Source organism: Podarcis muralis, chromosome 12 (genome assembly GCF_964188315.1).
Source record: "Podarcis muralis chromosome 12, rPodMur119.hap1.1, whole genome shotgun sequence".
Taxonomy (NCBI): domain Eukaryota; kingdom Metazoa; phylum Chordata; class Lepidosauria; order Squamata; family Lacertidae; genus Podarcis; species Podarcis muralis.
The window spans coordinates 8,831,370-8,855,762 of NC_135666.1; the positions used below are offsets into that span (position 1 = coordinate 8,831,370).

The window sequence follows — 24,393 nt, forward strand, 5'->3', positions numbered from 1 at the left end:
TAATCATGCAACACCAGGGGGTGCCAGAGAGCAAGAAATTTTAAAACACGATTTTCAATAGAGATTTTTTTTCTTTTGTTATAACGATCTAATTTCTGATTTATTTATAGCCCCCCCCCCCCGTCTCGATCCACCCAGGGTTTGTGGCACAGAAGCTGCAAATCAGCTCTAATTGCACAAACTCTGAATTCGGTGGTGCCTGAAAATAGTCTGGGAATACCTTCAGAAGCCACCTTGCATGACCCTAAAGGGGAATATTTCTCTTGGAAGAAGGGGACCCATATTATGCGTGCCCGTCAAAATGTCACTTTTAGGGATGGGCAAATCTGTCAATCCTGGTTTCTCTCTCATTTTCCAATCTTAAGTTCCCTACATTTCTTTTTTCTTTTCTTTTTTTTATTAAATCTTTATTGGTTTAAAATACAAAGATACAATCATACAACGAAGGCAAGTATTTTCAGATTTAAATACAAAAAGAAAAAAGAAGGGGGGGGAGAAAATTTTTGAAACAATGATAAAAAGAAAAAAGAAGAAAAAAGACCAAAGATTTTTACAACATTATATCTATCAAATAATATTTTTTTTGCAAAAAAACCTTCCAATCTTTCTTGTTATACTTTTTCTGTTGTCATGGTATTATCGCGCAGTTTTGTTTTATATCCTTTTTCATACATTCCACTATAATGTTTATATCATTTGTCTATTTCCCTACATTTCTAGTTCTCTACATTTCTGCTTACAACTCCCTCTTCCTTCTCACACTTTCCTCTCAGACCTCAAGCTGAGAGATCATCTTTAACTAGTTTCCAGGCCCAATTCAAAGTGCTGGCTTTGACCTACAAAGCCTTAAACAGCTCAGGATCGCAATACCTCAAAGACCGCCTCTCTCCATATGAACAAACCAGGTCTCTGCAATCATAATCTGTGGCCCCTTTGTGTGCCTCCTGCATGAGACGTCTGGAGGGTGGAAAGGGCCTTTTCTGTGGTGGCTCCCAGCATCTGGCTATTCTCCCCAGGGAGGTTTGGCTGGCACCTTCGTTATACATTATACACCTTTTGGCACCGCGTGAAAATGTTCCTCTACAACTAGGACTTTGAAAGATTGCCCTTTTAAATGTGTTTGGGGGCGGGGTTTACTGGTTTGTTGTTGCTCTTATTTTTATTTTATTATATTATTATTTTTTCTATGTGTTTTGTGGTTCTTTTATTGTAATATTATGGTATGAACTGCCCCGAGATCTGTTAATGAAGGGTTGTATACAATTCTTCTTCTTCTCATCTTCATCATCGTTATCATGAACGTTATTACAGTGGAACCTTGGTTTTCAAACGTAATCCGTTCCGGAAGACCGTTCAGCTTCCGAAACATTTGAAAACCACTTACTTCTGGGTTTTCGCATTTGGGAACTGAAATGTTTGAGAACAGAGCCATTTGAGTTCTGAGGTTTAACTGTATCACTATTATTAAACTATGCTCTGAGAGAACATGGGAGTAAGCATGGCTGCCTTGTTCTTCTCCAGATTCGTTAGCTAGACTATAACTAGATACTTTTCTATCCAAGTTATAGATTTCCTGCAGGAAACAACTTTGCCATTTCCCCACCTACGAGCATCTCTGTGTGTGATTGCAACAAGTCTGCTCTCAAACCAAGACCTGACAGCTCAAAGGCTGCTCACTCTGTGTACTAAAAGGGGTTTCAGTAGGTAATTGACCCCTGTTATCCCAATGCAGGGTTAAACCACAGAGCCTAGGGCTTGCCGATCAGAAGGTCGGCAGTTCAAATCCCCGCGAAGGGGTGAGCTCCCTTTGCTCGGTCCCTGCTCCTGCCAACCTAGCAGTTCGAAAGCACGTCATAGTGAAAGAAGATAAATAGGTACCACTCCAGCGGGAAGGTAACCGGTGTTTCCGTGCGCTGCTCTAGTTCACCAGAAGCGGCTTAGTCCTGCTGGCCACATGACCTGAAAGCTGTACGCCGACTCCCTCGGCCAATAAAGCGAGATGAGCGCCGCAACCCCAGAGTCGGCCACGACTGGACCTAATGGTCAGGGGTCCCTTTACCTTTTTTATCCAAATGCAAGGCATTAAAGACAGCCTGCCTATGCCCCCTAAGTTGGCCTTCTGCCCCAGGAGCACACTGTCCTTTGATCACCAGTGTCCAAATAAAACTCAGCTGCCGATCCACCCGACTTCTGGGTCTGAACGGAAGTGCCATTTCTGCGGGCTGGTCCCTGTCTGCACCCGCCAACACTGCAATCATTTGCTGATTTCCTGAGTTCCTCCTTTACAGTTATTCATTCCGTTGGGTAACTGCTGGAAAGCTTACAGCTTATTTCTTATCGGTTAATTTCATTAAATGCAACTCCATTTTCCTTCCAGACAAGCCAGATGAAAAGACTATTCATCGCGGAGTGGTTTGTTGTTGTCGTTTGGCTTTCTCTTCCAAATTAAGCGCTCCTCTTTTTTCATTCTCTCCACCCCGGCTTCAGATTTGTGGTCTTCTTAAATAAGATTTTGAACACCACAATAAAACTGCAATGTAGTTTGCAACAAACAAATCTGTTATGCTTCCCTGCCCAAGAAATTGGAACTTCCCAAGTGCGTTGACATTCAATCCTGGCAAATAGTTTAGTTCTCAACTGATGGATTTTATTTTATTTTTTAAATTCCTCTTGCTGCTGTATGATGGTGGAAGGCAAATAACTAAATTAGTTCACATTTAAAGGCAAACTTGGCAAATTCACACTTTCCAAAGCAATATGTCAGTGGTGGCCAAACGCGGCCCTCCAGCTGTTTTTGAACTGCAGTTCCCATAATCCCTGACCACTGGTCCCGTTAGCTAGGGATGATGGGAGTTGTAGTCCCAAAACAGCTGGAGGGCTGAGTTTGGCCACCACTGCAATATTTGGACTCAAATGCAGCCAGCCTTCAAAACTCATGCTTTTTCTGAATTTTGCAATGCAGTTCCCCACCCAAGCAGTGTGCACAAAAATGCATGTATCGTGCGCAACGTGTGTGTGTAAAATTCATGTAATGGTGAACATAACTTTCAAAGATGCACTGTATTAGGGGAAATGGTTGGCAAAAAAATGTTTCTATTTCTCGAAATTGAATACGAAATTTGTGTTTATTAGGAGAAATTCACAGCAGGCCACTGAGACATTACAGTGGTACCTCGGGATGTGAACAGGATCCATTCTGGAGCCCCGTTCGCATCCTGAAGCAAACACAACCCACATCCGTGCATCTGCGTGTGCGCGGATCGTGTTTTGCCGCTTCCGCGCATGCGTGTGACGTCATTTTGACCGTGGAGTGCAACCCGAAAATACTTAACTGGAAGCAAATTTATCCCGAGGTAAGACTGTACTGTGGAGAATTTGTGGCTTGTTTGTTTGCTTTTAAGGGAAATTGCAGATTGCCTCAGTAATGTATTTTAAGAGTGGAAAAATGAGAAACGGAGAGAACCAAAAAAGGACAGATTCATCCATCCCTAGTTACAAGAGGGGAGATTTCAGTTGAACATTAGGGGGAAATTCTTATTGAGAAGGGTAGTTTGACAATGCAACTAGCTGCTTGGAGAGGTGGTGGAGGTCTTTAGGCAGAGGCTGAGCAGTGATCCGTTGAGGATATACAGAGGTACCTCGGGTTAAGTACTTAATTCGTTCCGGAGGTCCGTTCTTAACCTGAAACGGTTCTTAACCTGAAGCACCACTTTAGCTAATGGGGCCCCCTGCTGCTGCCGCCGCCACGTGATTTCTGTTCTTATCCAGAAGCAAAGTTCTTAACCGGAGGTACTATTTCTGGGTTACCGGAGTCTGTAACCTGAAGCGTATGTAAGCTGAAGCGTATGTAACCCGAGATGCCACTGTACTAACTCTGGATTTTTGCATTGAGGAGGAGGTCAAACCAGATGCCTGTACAGTAGTACCTCGGTTTATGAACTTCATCCATTCCGGAAGTCCGTTCTTAAACCAAAGCCGTTCTTAAACCAAGGCACACTTTTAAGAATAATAATAATAATAATAATAATAATAATAATAATCATTTATTTGCCCATCTGGCTGGGTTTCCCCAGCCACTCTGGGCGGCTTCCAACACAATATTAAAATACAATAGTCTATTAAACATTAAAAGCTTCCCTAAACAGGGCTGCCTTCAGATGTCTTCTAAATGTCAGGTATTTGTTTATCTCTTTGACATATGATGAGGCCTCCCACCGCCGGTGCCCTTCCACTGTTCGGCTTCCGTTCATAGACCGAGGTAAAGTTCACTAACCGGAACACTACTTCCAGTTTTGCAGAGTCCATATATTGCGGAGTCCGTTCATAAACAGGGCTGTTCTTAAACCGAGGTACCACTGCACAACCCTGTGCAAAACATCTGTATGAAAAATAGTATAACCCATATGGTCAGCTTGAAGAATGACTGCAGCAAGTATATGTGTTTGTGCATAAGAGTAGGGATGTAAGCAGGCATAATTTTCCACCTGTACACGCTGCATGCAGTACTGTTTCCATTCCACTGCAGTTCAACTTCTGCCAAAAGCTACATTATTTGCCTCTCTGTGTGCTGCAACAAAATTACATTAGGTGCAGAATACAAGCAATTAATTGCATATATTGCATTGTCATTACCGTATTCATAGACTCATAGAATCATAGAGTTGGAAGAGACCACAAGGGCCATCGAGTCCAACCCCCTGCCAAGCAGGAAACACCATCAGAGCACTCCTGACATATGGTTGTCAAGCCTCTGCTTAAAGACCTCCAAAGAAGGAGACTCCACCACACTCCTTGGCAGCAAATTCCACTGTCGAACAGCTCTTACTGTTCAGGAAGTTCTTCCTAATGTTTAGGTGGAATCTTCTTTCTTGTAGTTCCACCACATTCATTTCAATGCAAAGGGAACATGATACAAAAATATTTTTGAGGGTGTGTGTAATCAGTGTTGTACCATTTACGGACTGCAAGCAACACCAGCAGTGAGTACCAGTTGTATTTGTCACACTGGTTTCTGTTCCGGATGTCAGATGGTTAAGCAAAGACGGACAATTTCTGCTCCTGTCTTGGTTTTTATCAGAATTCTCCAACTTCTCTCGGCAAGAGGGCAGACATTTGCCATTATGATTTTAAAAGAAAACCAGGATTGTGTGGGTGTTTGTGAGCCAGTTGCATTCAAGACACACAAGAACCACTTTATGAAATCATCATCATCATCATCATCATTTTTAATTTGTATACCGCCTTTCTATCTTACAATACTCAAGGCGGTTTACAAGCTGAAGAAACAAAAAAATGTACATCTTATAACAATCTAATGCAATACAAAAATGTGATAATAAAACATAACTTTAAAATAGGCAATCTGCATCAAAAAAAGTCCAGTAGTGATGTATGGAATGTATGGAAGTGAGAGCTGGACCATAAAGAAGGCTGATCGCCGAAGAATTGATGCTTTTGAATTATGGTGCTGGAGGAGACTCTTGAGAGTCCCATGGACTGCAAGAAGATCAAACGCATCCATTCTTAAGGAAATCAGACCTGAGTGCTCACTGGAAGGACAGATCGTGAAGTTGAGGCTCCAATACTTTGGCCACCTCATGAGAAGAGAAGACTCCCTGGAAAAGACCCTGATGTTGGGAAAGATGGAGGGCACTAGGAGAAGGGGACGACAGAGGATGAGATGGTTGGATAGTGTTCTCGAAGCTACAAACATGAGCCTGACCAAACTGCGGGAGGCAGTGGAAGACAGGAGTGCCTGGCGTGCTCTGGTCCATGGGGTCACGAAGAGTCGGACACGACTAAACGACTAAACAACAACAAGTGATGTATGGAAGTGAGAGCTGGACCATAAAGAAGGCTGATCGCTGAAGAATTGATGCTTTTGAATTATGGTGCTGGAGGAGACTCTTGAGAGTCCCATGGACTGCAAGAAGATCAAACCTATCCATTCTGAAGGAAATCAGCCCTGAGTGCTCACTGGAAGGACAGATCCTGAAGCTGAGGCTCTAATACTTTGGCCACCTTATGAGAAGAGAAGACTCCCTGGAAAAGACCCTGATGTTGGGAAAGATGGAGGGCACAAGGAGAAGGGGACGACAGAGGACGAGATGGTTGGACAGTGTTCTCAAAGCTACAAACATGAGTCTGACCAAACTGCGGGAGGTAGTGGAAGACAGGAGTGCCTGGCGTGCTCTGGTCCATGGGGTCACGAAGAGTCGGACACGACTAAACGACTAAACAACAACAACATCAAAAAAGTAACATTCAACAATCATTAGAATAGTATAAAATAATAATATCAACATATAAAAGTTAAACAGAAATCCACTCAACAGTTACAATAATATCTAAACTATAATCAATAAAACAATGGCAAGCCACAGTTCATCAAACAATACAATAACTTGGAAGACCAGGGTTCAGAACCCCACTCAGCCATGAAGCTCATTCGGTGACCCTCACCTACCTCACAGGGTCGTTGTGAGATGGAGAGGGGAAGAGCGCATTGGTTGTGCTGAAGAACTACTTGGTCTTAGGATCTATGCCTTTTAACGCTGCTCTGCTCTGCCCTCAATCTGCCTGGCTTCTCACGAACAAGACTGACCTTTGCTTCAACTGAAGAATGTTCCCCGTTCAGCCATGCAGCCTTTTTTGCTTCCCAAAATAAAAATGACAAAGGGGTTTTTCAAGTGCATTTGTATCGTGTGGGTGAACGGAACCAGTCCATTGATTTTCTTTTTCTCTTTTTGTACGTGCAACTCTTCCTCGCTCCGTAAAGCTCCCTCACTTTCTCGGGCGCCTAGGTGTTGATTTTCAAAACTTGGCAACATCGTTCGCTCATGGAAGACTGGAACTTGACACGCACTCCGTTCGCTAACTTTACAATCTAACGTGTTTGCAAATGGGAGGGATAAAGTGTCTTGATGCTTTTGGAGCACTATCGATCCTGAATTTTAGCAACAATCTGCGCAAAGCACTTTTGAAAGAAGGTTACCTTGCAGCATAGCATGGAACAGATTTCTGTCTCTTCCTTCAGTTCCCCTCTGCCCCGCATCTGTTGGGTTGCTGATTTCCTTTATGAGTAAAGGTAAAGGTACCTCTGACCGTTAGGTCCAGTCGCGGACGACTCTGGGGTTGCGGCGCTCATCTCGCTTTACTGGCCGAGGGAGCCAGCGTTTGTCCACAGACAGTTTTTCTGGGTCATGTGTCCAGCATGACTAAGCCGCTTCTGGCGAACCAGAGCAGAGCACGGAAATGCCGTTTACCTTCCCGCCGGAGCAGTACCTATTTATCTACAGTACTTGCAATTTGTGCTTTTGAACTGCTAGGTTGGCAGGAGCTGGGACAGAGCAACAGGAGCTCACCCCATTGCGGGGATTTGAACCACCGACCTTCTGATCAAGCCCTAGGCTCGGTGGTTTAGACCACAGCGCCACCCGCATCCCTTCCTTTCTGAGTATTTTCTTTCAATACGTTGATTAGGCCAAATGTTGGCAGGTATGTGTGAGGATCCAACAGGCAGTGTAATGTTAGCTCGGCTCCCTTAGGCACCTTTGAGTGAGGGAAGTTGAGTCTCTACAATGCTATGAGGCTATAATTCTAAGAATTGCCTTCTGGGATGAGGGGCCTGACGACCTTGTAAAGATCCCCTTTTGGTATAATTTTGGTCACCTGCTTGGGGTTGTGGGGCCCTGAGAGGAGGTGGATCAAGACCCAAATGGGTGGGGCTTAATATTTATGCAAATATTATGCAAATCTGGGGCAGACATAATCGATAATGAATAATTGGCCACCCTGATTTCACGCTAGCAGAAACACACGGTCGTCTTCCTCCATAAGGCTGCGGACGTGTGGTCCTCAAAAGCTTCAGGGACGGTGTGCTCCTGCTGTGCTTCAGGAATAATAATAATAATAATAATAATAATAATAATAATAATAATAATAATAATAAATTTATTTATATCCTGCCCTCCCCAGCCAAAGCTGGGCTCAGAGCGGCTAACAACAATAAAAGTAACACAGCATTCTAAAATCAATTCATTCTAAAATCTTTTCAAAATCAAATTGATGGCAGCCATTGGGCTAGAGTTCTCGGTGGATTACCGAAGGAGGGGTCAGACTGTGTCTTGGCCAAAGGCCTGGTGGAACAGCTCTGTCTTCCAGGCCCTGCGGAAAGATGTCAAGTCCTGCAGGGCCCTAGTCTCTTGTGACAGAGCGTTCCACCAGATCGGGGCCACGGCCGAAAAAGCCCTGGCTCTGGTTGAGGCCAGCCTAACCTCCCTGTGGCCTGGGACCTCCACGATGTTTTTATTTGAAGACCATAAGGTCCTCTGTGGGATATACCAGGAGAGGCGGTCCCGTAGGTACGAGGGTCCTAGGCTGTATAGGGCTTTAAATCCAGCACCAAAACATTTAGTGAGAAAGTTGAGTGTTTCTCTCTTGAACTTCACTCCCTTTCCCCTCTGCAATTAGAGTAGCTCTGGGAAATTTTCACATTCCCTCGCTGGAGGCATCCGGCTTCCTTCCCCCCTTGGAGCCATTATATCCCTGCTCTCTGATTCAATTTGATTGTTTTCTTCCAACTCCTACACCTCTCTACAATGCTTTCTCTCGGTCCTATTTGGATCTGCTCAGAGCGCTGCCAGGTTCTGGGGGGTTCTCCCACTTACAGATCAGCAGAATAGACCCCCCCACCCCTTCACTCCTCTTCCTTCTATTTATATTTGCTGCCTTTTGATAGAATAGAATAGAATAGAATAGATTCTTTATTGTCATTACACAAGTGCAACATTGCACAAGTGCAACGAAATTGGATGCCATCCCTTAAAAACAACAAAAGCAAAACAACAACAACAACCAAACAAACCACATTCCAGCCACACCCACACCAACACCCATCAAACTCCCAGGTCACACTATCGAGTTACAGCATTCAAAAAGGCCACAGCTCTTGGATAGAAACTGTTTTTCAGTCTATTTGTCCTTGACTTGATGTTTCTATATCTCCTGCCAGAAGGCAGTAGTGCAAACAGACTGTGTCCCGGGTGAGATGAATCCTGCAGGATGTTGTTTGCTTTCCTAAGACAACGGGAACCGTACAGTTCTTCCAAAGATGGGAGAGGATGACCAATAATCCTTTGGGCTGTGGTTATGACCTTCTGGAGCACCTTCCTCTCCCTAGCTGTACAACTGGAGAACCAAGCACAAATACAGTATGTAAGAATGCTCTCTATGGAGCCTCGGTAGAAGGACACCAGCAGTCTCTCACTCAGATTGTTCTTCTTTAAAAGTCTGAGGAAATAAATTCTCTGCTGGGCCTTCTTCACCAGAGCAGTGGTATTTGCGCTCCAAGTCATGCCCTGATCGATAGTTACTCCCAAAAACCTGAATTCCGCCACCCTCTCCACCCGTTCCCCGTTGATATACAAGGGCTGAATGTCCGCCTTTTTTTCCCTGTAATCCACCACCAATTCCTTGGTCTTAGCCGTATTAAGAGCCAGATTGTTCTCTCCACACCAAACACAGAGCCGCTCCACCTCGTCCCGATAGGCGGACTCATCCCCTCCTGAAATGAGCCCTACCACCGTAGTGTCATCAGCAAACTTGATGATTTTGTTGCTGGAATAGATGGCTGTACAGTCATACGTATAGAGAGCATAGAGCAGGGGACTCAACACACAACCCTGTGGTGAGCCGGTGTTAAGGCTAAGGGCTGTGGACATATGTGACCCTACTCTAACCCTCTGAGAACGTTCTGACAAAAAATCCAAAACCCAGAGACAGGTGGAGTTGGAGAGTCCAATCGCCTCTAGCTTGGACACCAGTCTATGGGGGAGGATAGTGTTAAAAGCAGAGCTAAAATCCACAAACAGCAGCCTCACATAACTCCCCGGCTGCTCCAGATGGGACAGAGCAGCATGGAGAGTGGTGATGATAGCGTCTTCTGTGGATCTATTTGCCCTGTATGCAAACTGGTAGTTGTCAAAAGTTGATGGAAGACAGGAAATAATGTGACGGCGCACCAGTTTCTCAAAACACTTCATGATGATTGGAGTCAGTGCAACTGGTCTGTAGTCATTCAAACTACTGATTGTGGATTTTTTAGGCAGAGGGACAATAGTTGACGACTTCAGGCAGGGTGGGACAATAGACTGGTGTAAGGACTTATTGAAGATCTTAGTAAAGACCCTCGCCAGCTGATCCGCACAGCCCTTCAACACCTTTCCAGTGATGCCATCAGGTCCAGCCGCCTTCCTCGGATTCGCCATCCTCAATACCTGTCTCACCTCATGCTCCTCTACCGTGAATGAGGGGCCCCTATGGGCTGGTGGCTGTAATACCGGCGTCTCAGGTGGCTCCTTCTCGAAGCGAGCAAAGAAGAGGTTAAGCTCCTCCGCCAGCAAAGGGTCACCGTCGACAGCACCAAGGTTAGGTTTGTAGTTGGTAATATGCTGAATCCCCTGCCACATCTGTCTTGTGTTGTTGCTCCTTAAATTATCCTCAATCCTCAGCCTATAATCCAATTTTGCCCGTCGAATACCCCTCTTCAAGTTTGCTCTTGCCACACTGTAAAGCTGCACCTCGCCTGACCTGAAAGCCCTGTTCCTTTCCCGCAACAGGCACTGGACCTCTCTATTCATCCAGGGTTTCTGATTGGGGTAAAACCGGATGGATTTATTTACTGTGACAGTGTCTGTGCAGTGATTGATATAGCACAGAACTGCCGCCGTGTGCTCCTCCAGGTCTGAACGATCGAAAATATCCCAATTGGTTCTCTCAAAACAGTCCTGCAGCTGGTGAATAGCACCTTCAGGCCAGATTTTAACAGATTTTAATATTGTGGGAGCCCGTTTCCTGAGTGGGATATATGCTGGTACCAGGAACAGAGACATATGGTCGGACTGGCCCAAGTGTGGCAGCTGTAAAGCCCTATAGCCGTGATTTACATTCGAATAAACTTTATCCAGTGTCTTGTCCCCTCTTGTGGGACATTTCACATGCTGATAGAGCGTTGGGAGCACTGTTTTAAGTTCAACATGGTTGAAGTCTCCCGCAATGATGTGCACAGCTTCAGGATACTTGTCTTGCTGGCTGCTGATAAGGCTCTGCAGGCATCCCAAAGCCAAGTTGGCATTGGCATCTGGTGGCACGTACACACCAGTTAACATAACAGCTGTGAACTCCCTAGGGAGATAGGCTGGTCTACATTTAACAGCCACATATTCCAAATCCGGTGAACAGTGACTGCCCACAGTCTTCGAATTATTGGACCAGCATTTGTTCACATATACACACAGCCCCCCTCCTTTGGTTTTTCCGAAGTCCATGCCTCGGTCATGACGATGTACCGCACAGCCTTCCAACTGAATAGCTGTGTCTGGTATGGACGGTTGAAGCCATGTCTCAATGACAAATAAAACGCAGCAATCTTTTACAAGGCTGTTCTTTGCTGCCTGCAGCCTCAATTCATCCATCTTGTTGGCAAGAGATCTCACATTAGCAAGAAATATGCTAGGGAGCGGTGGTTTAGATGGACTCCTCTGCAATCTTACCAGGACGCCACCCTGCCTGAAGTCGTCAACTATTGTCCCTCTGCCTAAAAAATCCACATTGATCCCACATTGCAGAAACATTCTGATTTCCCCCCACCCCATCCTGGGCTTTCTTTTATAAAATCCAAGGTCAGGATGAAAAGCCTTAATTTTCTCAAGTTCTTCTTTTTATGTTCCTCATATATTGCATGCATGTTATGTTTTAACCTTTAATCTGCATTTGTGTGTACTATATCATCATAATTAATTCCATTTCTATCCCTGTATTTCAGTATCTGTATTTTAATACTTAGAGGGACGCGGGTGGCGCTGTGGTCTAAACCACAGAGCCTAGGACTTGCCGATCAGAAGGTCGGCGGTTCAAATCCCCACAACGGGGTGAGCTCCCGTTGCTCGGTCCCTGCTCCTGCCAACCTAGCAGTTCAAAAGCACGTCAAAGTGCAAGTAGATAAATAGGTAAGGTATTTACCTCCAGCGGGAAGGTAAATGGCATTTCCGTGCTCTGCTCTGGTTCGCCAGAAGCGGCTTAGTCATGCTGGCCACATGGCCCGGAAGCTGTACGTCGGCTCCCTCGGCCAATAAAGTGAGATGAGCGGCGCAACCCCAGAGTTGGTCACAACTGGACCTAATGGTCAGGGGTCCCTTTACCTTTACCTATTTTAATACTTTGTTGGAAGCTGCCCAGAGTGGCTGGGGAAACCAAGCCAGATGGGGGGGTATAAACAATAAATTTATTATTATTATTATTATTATTATTATTATTATTATTATTATTATTATCCCACCTTTCTCCAAGGAGCTCTAGCTGGCATTCGTGGTTGTCTTCTCCTGCATTCTGGCCTCACAACAACCCTGTGAGGTAGGTTAGTTTGAGAGACTGTCACTGGCTCAGTGTAATTGAGCTAGATCAGGGATTTGAACCCAGGCCTCCCAGGTCCTAGTCCGACACTCTAACCCTCCAAACTCTACAATCCTGGAGTGTGATCACTGCCTCCAACAGTGGAGGCAGAAAATAGCAATCATGGCTGGTAGCCATCTATAGACATATCTGTTGGCTATTTGCAGTTTAGTAGCGCTGCAGAGAGCTTGCTGGCGAGACCATGCATAACAAGGAACTCAAAAATAACTTTAACAAGGTTTAATAACAAAAACAAAAACTCCTTTTACACTAAAGATAACAACAACAAACACGACCAGGGTGATGAGAGAGCTAGGTGCTGCTCCTTATATACTACACCCAATTGCTGACACCGCTTAATTAACACAACCTAGCAGCACCTGCTATGTTTCACAGCTGTAAGACTGGGTCTCGTTATCTGCCCTGGCCCTTAAAGACATACACAACTTGTGAAACAATATTGAACCTTCACATTTTAAAGTGACCATTCAACAATATCCTCCATGAATTTGTCTATATTCCTGCTTTAAAGCCATCTGATGTAGTGGCCATCTTACAGCAGGGAGTTCCGCCGTTTAACTATGTCAAGAAGTGCTCTGCCCCAAATCTTCCTACACTCAGCTTCACTGAATGTCTACAAGCTCTGCTGTTATGAGAGAGGGAGAGACACAGTCATGGTTAGGAATACGCTGTTAGTTCTGTCGGTTTTTCTTGGTCAGTTTTTTCCATGGGACTTCCATCCTGCGTCCCAACATTCCCCAAACATTTCGCCCTGTTTCTCTTCTTGGCTGCCTTTATCTTGTGGTGTACAGAGCCACCAGTTCCTGTTGCTCCCTGAATTTCACAATGCTCTGAAACGGGCTGTCAGAAACACTTAGGCAAACAGGGTGAGAAACCCACAGTGATTTTTATTTTTTTTTAAAAAAATTAATCTCACCCAAAAAAATGTGACACTTCCAGTGAGTTACTAGATTGTCCAAGCATGCTGAAAGATGAGAAAATAAAAGTTAGCTTTAAGGGCTCTCTCTTCTCTCCCTTTCCCCCACCCACCCTAATTTTCTTTTCTGCCTCATCTGTCATGTCCTAAAAGGCTTTTGGGGAATTCTAGAATGTGCAAAAATGTTTCTGAGGTGATATATGCAACACAACAGATGCAGAGTAGTTTTTTTTTAAAGGTGTTAGGGAATGGCGTACCCATGAGATTCCTTTCCCCCGCTTCTCTCAAAAGAGATGGACCGTTCAGATCTTTAAAATACAGCTTAGTCCAGATTAGTTATTCCTATGAAAACCCCTAAAAAACCTGGGTAGCGGAAGAAAATAATTTCCTCTTCGGTGGTGAGATTATAGTCCTTTCTTCCCTTTTGGAATGGTGGTGGTCCATTTGCCAAGGCATAACCAGGGAACCTCTGGTCCTCAAATGTGTGGGAATGTTCAGGGTGGCAGGAGAGGATATATTGTTTATTAATATCCTTCCTAACTTGCGCTAGCAAGTTCCTTTACATAGCAGAGTTTACATTCCCCTTTTACATGCACAGCAGATAGCTGGTTGCAGGCTTCCGTAAGCCTCTCACTATTATACAATTCAGTCTGCCTCAGATTAAATTGTATAGTTCAAGATAAATTCCCTTTAATCCCTCCTAAAAGAATAAAGACCCGACAATCTTATTTAAAGTCAATAAAAGAAGTTTACTCACATCAGTTCACAGTTGGATCCCTGAAGGCAGACTTAGTTACAAATATGTACATGTGGATCTGTTAGGATATTTCTGTTCTACCTTAAAAGGGAGCAGGCTTTGTGAGTCACAGAGTCTGCGTATTTCCTGTTCACAGGAAGTTTATGTTTTCTGTTGCTTTCGTTTCTCTCTCGGTGCCTGTACACTGAAGCAGGTGGTCATGTTTTTCTCTGTTCTGACTAACGCAGAATAAACTTATAAATAATGCTCTCCTGCGTGCACCTTTCGCTGTGCATTATCTGCTAATAAGAGCGTGCATCAGCTCTGGAATGTGGCAAGCTATTTCTGGAGCTCGTGTCGCTAATTGCTGATACTGCATGTCTATGGGAGATCGATGGACGTCCGGAGGCGACGTGGGGCCATGATGGACTTTGTCTCCCTGGCAGTATCCCAACAGGATCTACCCCAGTTGGGGGAATAATCCAGTCCCTATCTTAAAAGCTGGTCCGATGAAGAAGGAAGTCAAAGAGAGAGAGAGAGTGCTGCGTGACTTCCTTTTTGTTACCTGGACAGGTAAGGTCACACCCACCTCTAGTCACATGCAAAAGGAAGGATGCTCCAGCCCAGGAGGAAACAGGAAGTTTTGACTGGCTGGACCAAACATCCCCTTGTATGTCCACTCTAGGAAAACAAGGAATGTTGTATTTGACTGCTCCCAGTGGATTGCATGCCACAAGAAGTTGCCGGGTTACAGCTGCCATCATCCCTGACCACCAACCATGATTGCTACGGCTGATAGATGTTGTGTCAGGTGATGGCTGGATGAGGAGGTGTAGGAGTAGCTGCCAAACCAAGAGTCCCTCAGGGAAAGCCCAGAGGGAGAGGATTTAGATCCTGGAACCTGGTGGTGGGAAACTAGCCAAACCCCAGAGAAGGGGAAGAGCTGGGAAGTCCTGGAGTCTGGTAGCTTGAAGGATGATGAAGAAGAGGAAACAGGCAGGTGCCCCCATAACAAGGAAGGGACAGGAATCTTCTTCTTCTTCTTTAATGCTTTATTGAATCCAAAAAGAAAACAAACCACCAACATAAGAATAATGCACATTACCAAATGATAAAATACTTTCTTCATACATAGGTTCTATAACGACTTCCAATCACCCCATCATGGGTCCTAAGTAGTTTTAGCATACCGCACTTATCTTTATCAGTCAAAGTAAATCCCAATTCTCTTAAATTCCTAAGGTTTTCTGCTTTCCTACAGAAGTCACTCCAGACCTGCCAACGAATTCAGGTTTTTACAATGCTCCCTGAGATATTTTCTGTGCATGTCCCATTCTCTCATAAATGTTTGATCTGTGTGGTCCCTTAATTTTTCTGTCATCCTTGCTAATTCTGCATATGCTGACAGTTTCTATTGCCGTTCCAGTTTAGTCAGAGTTAAATCTCACTTCCAATTTCTGGCTATTAGAGTTCTTGCTGCGAATGTAGCATACAGAAATAATATCTTCCTCACGCTTTTTGGAATATCTGCACCCATTATACCCAAAAGGATGCTTCAGGTTTTGGTTTTGGTTTTGGTTTTTTGCAAAGGAGATCTTAAATATCTTTTTGAGCTCATTATATACCGTTTCCCCAAATTCCTTTACTTTCCTACAATTCCACTACATATGTCACATTGTGTCTTCCACCTCTCCACATCTCCAGAAATTGTTTGAGAGATTTCTATACATTTTTGCTAACTTTGATGGAGTTATATTCCAACAATAAAGCATCTTCATAAAGTTTTCTTTCAATGTATAGCACGCAGTAAACCTCAAGTCCTCCTTCCATAATCTTCCCCATGCCTCCATTGGAATGTTATATCCAAAGTCTTGGGCCGGGACAGGAATCAGACTTGGCAATTCTACCACAAACCCACCTTGATAGCCTCTTTGCAGACAGCCTGCTGGCCTCCCTCCCCAACTCCCAGAACGAGGGGTCTATTGCATGTTGCTGTCAAGGACTGGGCAGAGGAAGAATAGTAGAGACTGCTTCCCCAGCCTGACCCTTCGAGGGAGGAGGAAGAGGAAGACAGTATAGATTTACAATAAGGGTTTGAGGGAGGTCACAGCTCAGAGCAAGGTACGGGGGTGGCGCTGTGGTCTAAACCACTTAGCCTCTTGGGCTTGCCGATCAGAAGGTCATCGGTTCGAATCCTCGCAATGGGGTGTGCTCCTGTTGCTCTGTCCCAGCTCCTGCCAACCTAGCAGTTCGAAAGCACGCCAGAAGTGCAAGTAGATTAATAGGTACCACTCCGGCAGGAAGGTAAACGGCGTTTCCGTGTGTCGCTCTGGTTTCGGTGTTCCGTTGCGCCAGAAGCGGCTTAGTCATGCTGGTCACATCACCCAGAAAAACTGTCTGCGGACAAACACCGGCTCCCTCGGCCTGTAAAGCGAGATGAGCACCGCAACCCTATAGTCGTCTGTGACTGGACTTAACTGACAGGGGTCCTTTACCTTTACCATTTTTACAGCTCAGAGGCAGATAAGGGGGGAAGCTGGGAAATATTGGGAGAGCCAGAACAGCACCCGGCTGACACGTTGTCATTAGAAAGCATTGCAGCATCTCCCAGAAGCCGGCAAGCCTTGAAAGTAGGAGAGCAAAGAGCTCAAAGACAGAGGGCACGTAGCAGCACCCGTAGAAGTGACGCATGAGGAAGTGGGAGAGACGGGGGTGGAGATTCACTCAGGACAACACCATTATCCAAGAAGCTGGGTTCTATAGCCTCTCTCTGTAAAGACTGAAATAAAAAAGGACAGTAAGAAACTTTTCCTTGTCTTATACTTTCCTGGGCAACCAGCCGGGAGCCGCTGACAGCATCCTGACAGTTGCCAAGCAGAGAGCCAGGCAGAGACCCTTGGGGCTCGCCATAGACAGAGGGAGGGACCTGACACAGGGATAGGAATGAAGAGGGAGCTACAAGCCAGTCCGGGCAACTGCTTCATCTAGGCAGGAGCAATCCTTCAAAGTCTCTGTGTGTTCTCTGTTCAGCTTCCTTAATAATGAAACGAACTGTAAATTAGCCAGCACTTTACTTTCTTTCTCTGATCTGCAAACGACCTGTTCTCCTTGTCTGCTGCCTGACATGCTGGGAGTCCACCAACATCCGCAGGACCACATTATGTTTATATTCCAGATTTCCTCCAACATAGAACCCAAAGCACATGGTTTCCGGATAGTCACTCACAGGGCTGTCTTAAGCATATGCGGCGCTGGGGTGCAAAGATCCACCCAGAAGCCCCCCCACCCAGATTGCCCAGTCCCAGGTGTGCAGGAGGGTGGAGCCAGCCGGCTGCCTCAGCATCTCGCTGGCTCGGTCGCCCCCAAACTTGCAGCGCAGAGCCGCCTGCAGCAGAAGAGCCCGCCGCGGCGCTCCAACCAACAGATGGGCTCTTCCTTGGACTTAACTCTCAGGCCCCGGACTCTCGGCCTGGCACCCCTTAGAGCCTGGCGCCCGGGTGCCCCGCACCCCTACCGCCTATGGGTAAGACGACCCTGGTCACCCATCCAAGCGCTGACCAAACCCAGATCTGGTTAGTTCCAGCAAACTGGTAGCTTCACATGATTTTGCACCACACAGCGTTCTTCAACCTAGGGTTCCCAGATGTGGGTGGGCTGCAAGGCCCACCATACACAGCCACCTTAGACCAATGACCAAGGATGATGGGCATTGTAGTCTACCCACATCTGGGGACCCCAGGCTGAAGAACACTGACTGAAGAACATTCTTAGCTTAGAAGAGGAATGGGGAAATGGTGGTCCTTCTAATGTTTTTGGACCTCTCCCGACAGCACCTGTAAGACCTGCCCTGAAACTTTTTAATGTGCAAAAACAGTATTGAAAGCTGGATCGCGTCTAACTGCCCCAACACCATCATGAGTACAAATCTTCATGAATGTACAATAATAATAAATAATAAGTATTTGTACAGTTGGCTGGTTTTTACACTCACTCACAAACCCCTCTCTATCCTCCATGCTGGAGAGCATCCACAAAGGACATATTCCAGCCAGGCAAAAGTCAGAGAGAAACCACAGCAGATTTTGGTTAGTCCGCCTGAACCTGAAACCTGGTCTGAATTCCATTTTCTTCTGGAATCCCTTGACTTTCCTAGTGATGTCAGGTTTGGCTTCCTTCTAAGTAAACGGCTACAAGGTGAATTTCCAAGTCCACCGTCTTCTCATGTCCCCTGCCATGCCGAAATCAGAAGCCCCACAAATAAGCATCTCTCCACCCAAGTTCTGCATAAGCCTCCGAAATTGTAATATAGTCCATGTTATTACGATACTGTAATGGTTCTAGGGGTTGCTCGTGCGTAAGCCAGTGCCAACACCTGGCTGGGTTGCCTGAGTGAACCTTTCCTGTCCGGACAGCCACTCACCCATGGCTGCCCCAATCGCTGGCAGAATCCGTCAGTGGGAGTTTCTTAAACTTCTTCCAACATAGAAGGCGGACATTCAGCCCTTGTATATCAACGGGGAACGGGTGGAGAGGGTGGCGGAATTCAGGTTTTTGGGAGTAACTATCGATCAGGGCATGACTTGGAGCGCAAATACCACTGCTCTGGTGAAGAAGGCCCAGCAGAGAATTTATTTCCTCAGACTTTTAAAGAAGAACAATCTGAGTGAGAGACTGCTGGTGTCCTTCTACCGAGGCTCCATAGAGAGCATTCTTACATACTGTATTTGTGCTTGGTTCTCCAGTTGTACAGCTAGGGAGAGGAAGGTGCTCCAGAAGGTCATAACCACAGCCCAAAGGATTATTGGTCATCCTCTCCCATCTTTGGAAGAACTGTACGGTTCCCGTTGTCTTAGGAAAGCAAACAACATCCTGCAGGATTCATCTCACCCGGGATACAGTCTGTTTGCACTACTGCCTTCTGGCAGGAGATATAGAAACATCAAGTCAAGGACAAATAGACTGAAAAACAGTTTCTATCCAAGAGCTGTGGCCTTTTTGAATGCTGTAACTCGATAGTGTGACCTGGGAGTTTGATGGGTGTGGGTGTGGGTGTGGCTGGAATGTGGTTTGTTTGGTTGTTGTGGTTGTTTTGCTTTTGTTGTTTTTAAGGGATGGCATCCAATTTCGTTGCACTTGTGCAATGTTGCACTTGTGTAATGACAATAAAGAATCTAATCTAATCTAATCTAATCTAAGTTCTTTCACACCCAGTCTCCTCCTACTCTCCCTGCGTGGAAGCCTTCTGCGCAAGGAGGGCGTAGGCAGTGGAGGACCCTTCCTCTCCCTGCTGGTCCCCAGCAAGGAGTCATGTGACTCCCTCTCAGATTCCCCCATCTGCCCCCCTTCTCCACTGGAGCTAAGCTGATTCCCTTCCCCAGAAGATGGGCTTCCTCTCCCAATCCCGGGACGCTCTCTGGGATCCCTCTGGAGCTCTCTCTCTCCCTCCGGCACTGATGGCAGTTCCCTGACAGATACCTTCGCGTATTATTAGTAATCGCAAAAGTATAACCTCTCCCTGAGGCTCAGGCAAGACAAAACAAAGCTGTCTTTAAGAGAACTATTTTAATTTTAAAAACCAAATAAATATCTTTTAAAAGAAAAGAAAGTGGCCACCTTAAGGCCAGCCTCTGTGCAATCCCTTATTTGCAAAAGGAGGCGCCGTTCGCTCTCACTAAGACAGCAACACTCTGCATCAAAACAAAAACTGCTTATGATTTGCGTGTTTGCAGACCTTGACACGAGCTGAAGGATTGGAACTTTATAAGCGTGAATTATGCTGCTTCCGCACAGCCTGCTTTCCTCCTCATCCACCCACAGCCCCCACACTCTCCCCTCCCCGCAACAATCTGCGATGTGCTCCTTTGTATTTGCAAAACCCGCTGGGAAACCTCCAGTGGCTGGCATGAAAAATCTAAATTTCCATGGGTTGTGGGTCGGGGGGGGGGGAGAAGAGAATACTGCTCATCGTTCAGATGGAGACACCTCCCCAGTTTCTAATGAGATAAAAGCCCTCGCTAGGGTGCTGGGAACAACAAATTTCTTCTCAGAGGGGACCCCTGGCCAGATACTCTCTGCCTTTTCCCAGAAAGGAAGGTTATCTTCAAGAGATGGACATGAGCACTGTGAAAATCCCATCAGCAAGATGAGTTTGAAGATCACACCGTCTGGCTTGAGACGCAAGTGATTCTGAAAGCAAATGTTTGAAGTCTCAGAAGTTATTCCACTATTAATCTCTCTCTCTCTCCATCAAAGACGGTTCTCAAAATACTGGGGCGTGCGCCTCAATCTCCAAGTGACAGGAAGCTCCAGGGGTGCTTGCATTTTTCAGGGGTTCGGTTTCCTCAAAATGAAGGTCACGGGAGACAGTGGTGCCTTTGGGATATATGGTTTTATTTACACATATCATAGAATTGTAGCTTTGGAAGGAACCTGAGGGTCTTCCAGTCCAACCCCCAGAAATGGAGGAATCTCAACTAGATCATCCATGCCAGATCGCCAACCAACATCTGCTTAAAAACTTCCAAGTAAGGAGAGTCCACCACCTCCTGAGGGAGACCATTCCCCTGCCCAACAGCTCTTCCTGTCAGAAACTTCTTCCTGATGATTAATTGGTATCTCCTTTTTTGTAACTTGAAGCCACTGGTCTGAGTCCTACCCCCCAGAGCAGGAGAAGACAAGCTTGCTCCATCTTCCATGTGATGGTCCTTAAGATCTTGGAAGTTGGCCATCATATCTCCTCTTTTTCAGGCTAAACATACTCAGATCCTTCAACTGTTTCTTTCTCTCTCTCTCTCTCTCTCTCTCTCTCTCTTACATATAATTTTTTATTAATTTTCCTTACAAACGTTTTCAAACAATACATTAATCCAGATATATACTTTATTTATTTATTTTTGCTCTGCTGAGCTTGCGATTTCCCTCCTTCCCTTCAACCGGTATCCCATATCAAATCCAATCACGCATTCTAACTCTTTACAGTATCTCTACATTGTAGGATTTACTTCAACCCTGCTAGTGTCTTCAAATGCTTACAATTTTCATTTAAATATACAGTAAATTTACTCCAGCCTCTCTGGAATTTCTGATTGTCCTGGTCTCGGATCCTGCAAGTCAGTTTGGCCAACTCAGCAAAATCCATCATCTTCTCCTGCAATAGTAGGATTTTTTTTGTAATTTCCACTTTTGGACCAACAAAGTCCTCGCTGCAACTGTGGCATACATAAATTGTCTTTGGTCTATCTTCATAATCTCATTTCCCATCAAGCCGAGCAAAAATGCCTCTGGCTTTTTGGGAAAGGTATACAGAAGGGGAAGAAATGGAGGCAGTTAGAGATTTTACTTTCTTGGGCTCCATGATCACTGCAGATGGTGACAACAGTCACGAAATTAAAAGACGCCTGCTTCTTGGGAGAAAAGCAATGACAAACCTAGACAGCAACTTAAAAAGCAGAGACATCACCTTGCCAACAAAGGTCCGTATAGTTAAAGCCATGGTTTTCCCAGTAGTGATGTATGGAAGTGAGAGCTGGACCATAAAGAAGGCTGATCGCTGAAGAATTGATGCTTTTGAATTGGAGTTGGAGGAGACTCTTGAGAGTCCCATGGACTGCAAGAAGATCAAACCTCTCCATTCTGAAGGAAACCAGCCCTGAGTGCTCACTGGAAGGACAGATCACGAAACTCAGGCTCCAATACTTTGGCCACCTCATGAGAAGAGAAGACTCCCTGGAAAAAGACCCTGATGTTGGGAAAGATGGAGGGCACAAGGAGAAGGGGACAACAGAGGACGAGATGGTTGGACAGTGTTCTCGAAGCTACCAGAATGAGTTTGACCAAACTGCGGGAGGCAGTGGAAGACAGGAGGGCCAGGCGTGCTCTGGTCCATGGGGTCACAAAGAGTCGGACATGACTAAACGACTAAACAACAACAATAACAATACAGTGGTACCTCGGGTTAAGAACTTAATTCATTCTGGAGGTCTGTTCTTAACCTGAAACTGTTCTTAACCTGGAGCACCACTTTAGCTAATGGGGCCTCCCACTGCCGCTGCGCCACTGCTGCACAATTTCTGTTCTCATCCTGAAGCAAAGTTCTTAACCCGAGGTACTATTTCTGGGTTAGCAGAGTCTGTAACCTGAAGCATCTGTTACCTGAACCATCTGTAACCCGAGGTACTGCTGTATCAACTGTTTCTCCTAAGGCTTGGCTTCCAACCATGCTGGGGACTTTTACTTTGTGGTGACAATGGAGAGAGTACTGTATGGAACTGGCTGTTTTGAAACAGGGCCAGCACCAGATTAGCACCTCTGCAATTTCCACTCATTTCAAAGGACCTTCACGCCAGAAGCTCCCATTGCCCAGATGCTTGTTATCTTTCCGCCCGCTGCAACAAATGTGTTTCCCCAAATATGGCCCCTGGGTTGCCCTTTCTCTTTATCCCAAAGTTCCTGCGTCGCCTGGTAAGTCACGTCGGAGCTATTCTAATAACAGCTTCTTAATGGCAAGGAAATGAATCTGACTCTTATCTGCAGAGATCGATTTTCCAATGCTTAATTATGTGGAATTCATCATGCAGAATCACTAATTCCATAATAACGCCTTGCCGGTGCTTCAGCCGACATAACTCCACAGGACAGCTGCCAACTTTGATTTTAAAAAGAAAAGAAAAGAATTACTGGACCCCTGGGGGGGGGGGGAGAGAGTTGGGGCAGCACTTTGGTTTGATTGCCACTTTGTTGTGGATCCGAATCCTTGGCACATCCTGGAACGATGCACAAATTGTATTGCAGGCGCACTTCTGCAAATCATATTCTCCCTAGTTTTGCAATGCACGTGTGTGTCGAAGTCCCAAAGCCACCCCCCAATAACTCATCACATATCACACATCAATTTTGGTTTGGGTTTTTGGCACGATTTTGCCCACAACTTTATTTAAATACATCCAAGTGAGTGGTTGCTTAGGCATTGGTTCCGACTATCTGTCCTTGCCCAGGGGACAGAACTGACTTCCGGATTCCAGCAAAAGCCAGTGCGGGAAACAAATTTTGGGGAGAAAATGAAGCTGGGCCTCAGTCCCTCACTTCTCACCCTCATGCTCCTGGTGGCTTGCACGACCCAAGTCTGATGCCAGGGACAAGGACGAAAAGAAAGGCAAGCCCCTGGATTCCTTTAATGGAATTCCCTTTCTGCACCACCATTGGAGGGGTAGGCACTTACCCCTCCACTAACCAATTTGAACCAATGCCTAACCGCCAACCTTACAAGTTGTGACGATTTGCTACGCAGTATGCAAAACCAAATGGCACCAGCCAATCAGCCAGATGGACAAATTCCTGCCAGGCCCCTGCCTCAAAGCAGACGACCCCATGACAGGCATAGCAAGGTCATGCGAACAACCCCCCCCCCCCCAATACAGGGAGGGTGGGCGGGTGATCCGGTGCAAGCAGCCAAGAGAACGCTCAAAGTTGGGCGACCAGTATTTAAAACCTCTGACCCCTCCTTCAAAATTGGCAGCAAGCAGTTCTTCCCAGTGACCCGATTAACCAATTCACTGCCTGGGTCCCTCCACAAATCCGCCCAGCAACAATGGGGTGGCTTGTATCCCCCACCACAACACGCGCTCTCTGCTAGGGAGAACACGTTTTCTCTGACCCAATTGCGTGTGCGACGATGGAGAGGGGCAGGTGTAGCAAAGAGGGTCCAGATGTGGGACTCCACCTTCCATCAGCCCCAGCCAGCATGGCCAATGGTCAGGGATGATGGGACTCAAAGTCCGTCAACACCTGGAGTACGCAATGTTGGCAGCCCCCAGGTTGGGGAAATGTGTCTGCCCTTCACACTGTGTATTCACCGCATCCTAGGCCAAAACACCATCACAAAAACTGCAGTGCTACTTAAAATGCAAAGAAGCTAATAGAAAAATGAGGGTGGAATAATGCGAGGTTCAATATAGCAGTTTTTCACGCATTCATTCTTAGCACCTTTTAATGGGTTAGCTTCAAAAATTGACAATGTTGTGCCCAGATATCATTTTGGCGCAGTTTCTTTATAGTTTCCCAGCACGACTAACATAATTCTTCTCATGTAATAGGATTCACTCGCACAGTTTTTATAGGGCTGGGGAATGGCAAAATGTGCTCACCCCCGGATAAAATATAGCCAGGGTGTTGTTGTGAAACATTCTCTTTAAAACAAAATAAAATATTTCCCCTATTGCAGTCTCTTCTTCTGAAAGCAGTAAATATTTCTTTCCCGTTTTTGTTGCAGCGT

The 24,393-nt window shown here is 45.7% G+C and overlaps 1 protein-coding gene across 3 annotated transcripts in view; it reads left to right on the forward strand.

Moving 5' to 3' along the window:
- Positions 1-24,393, forward strand: part of CRHR2 (corticotropin releasing hormone receptor 2) — a 212,100-nt gene that overhangs the window by 30,151 nt on the left and 157,556 nt on the right. The window lies entirely within an intron of this gene.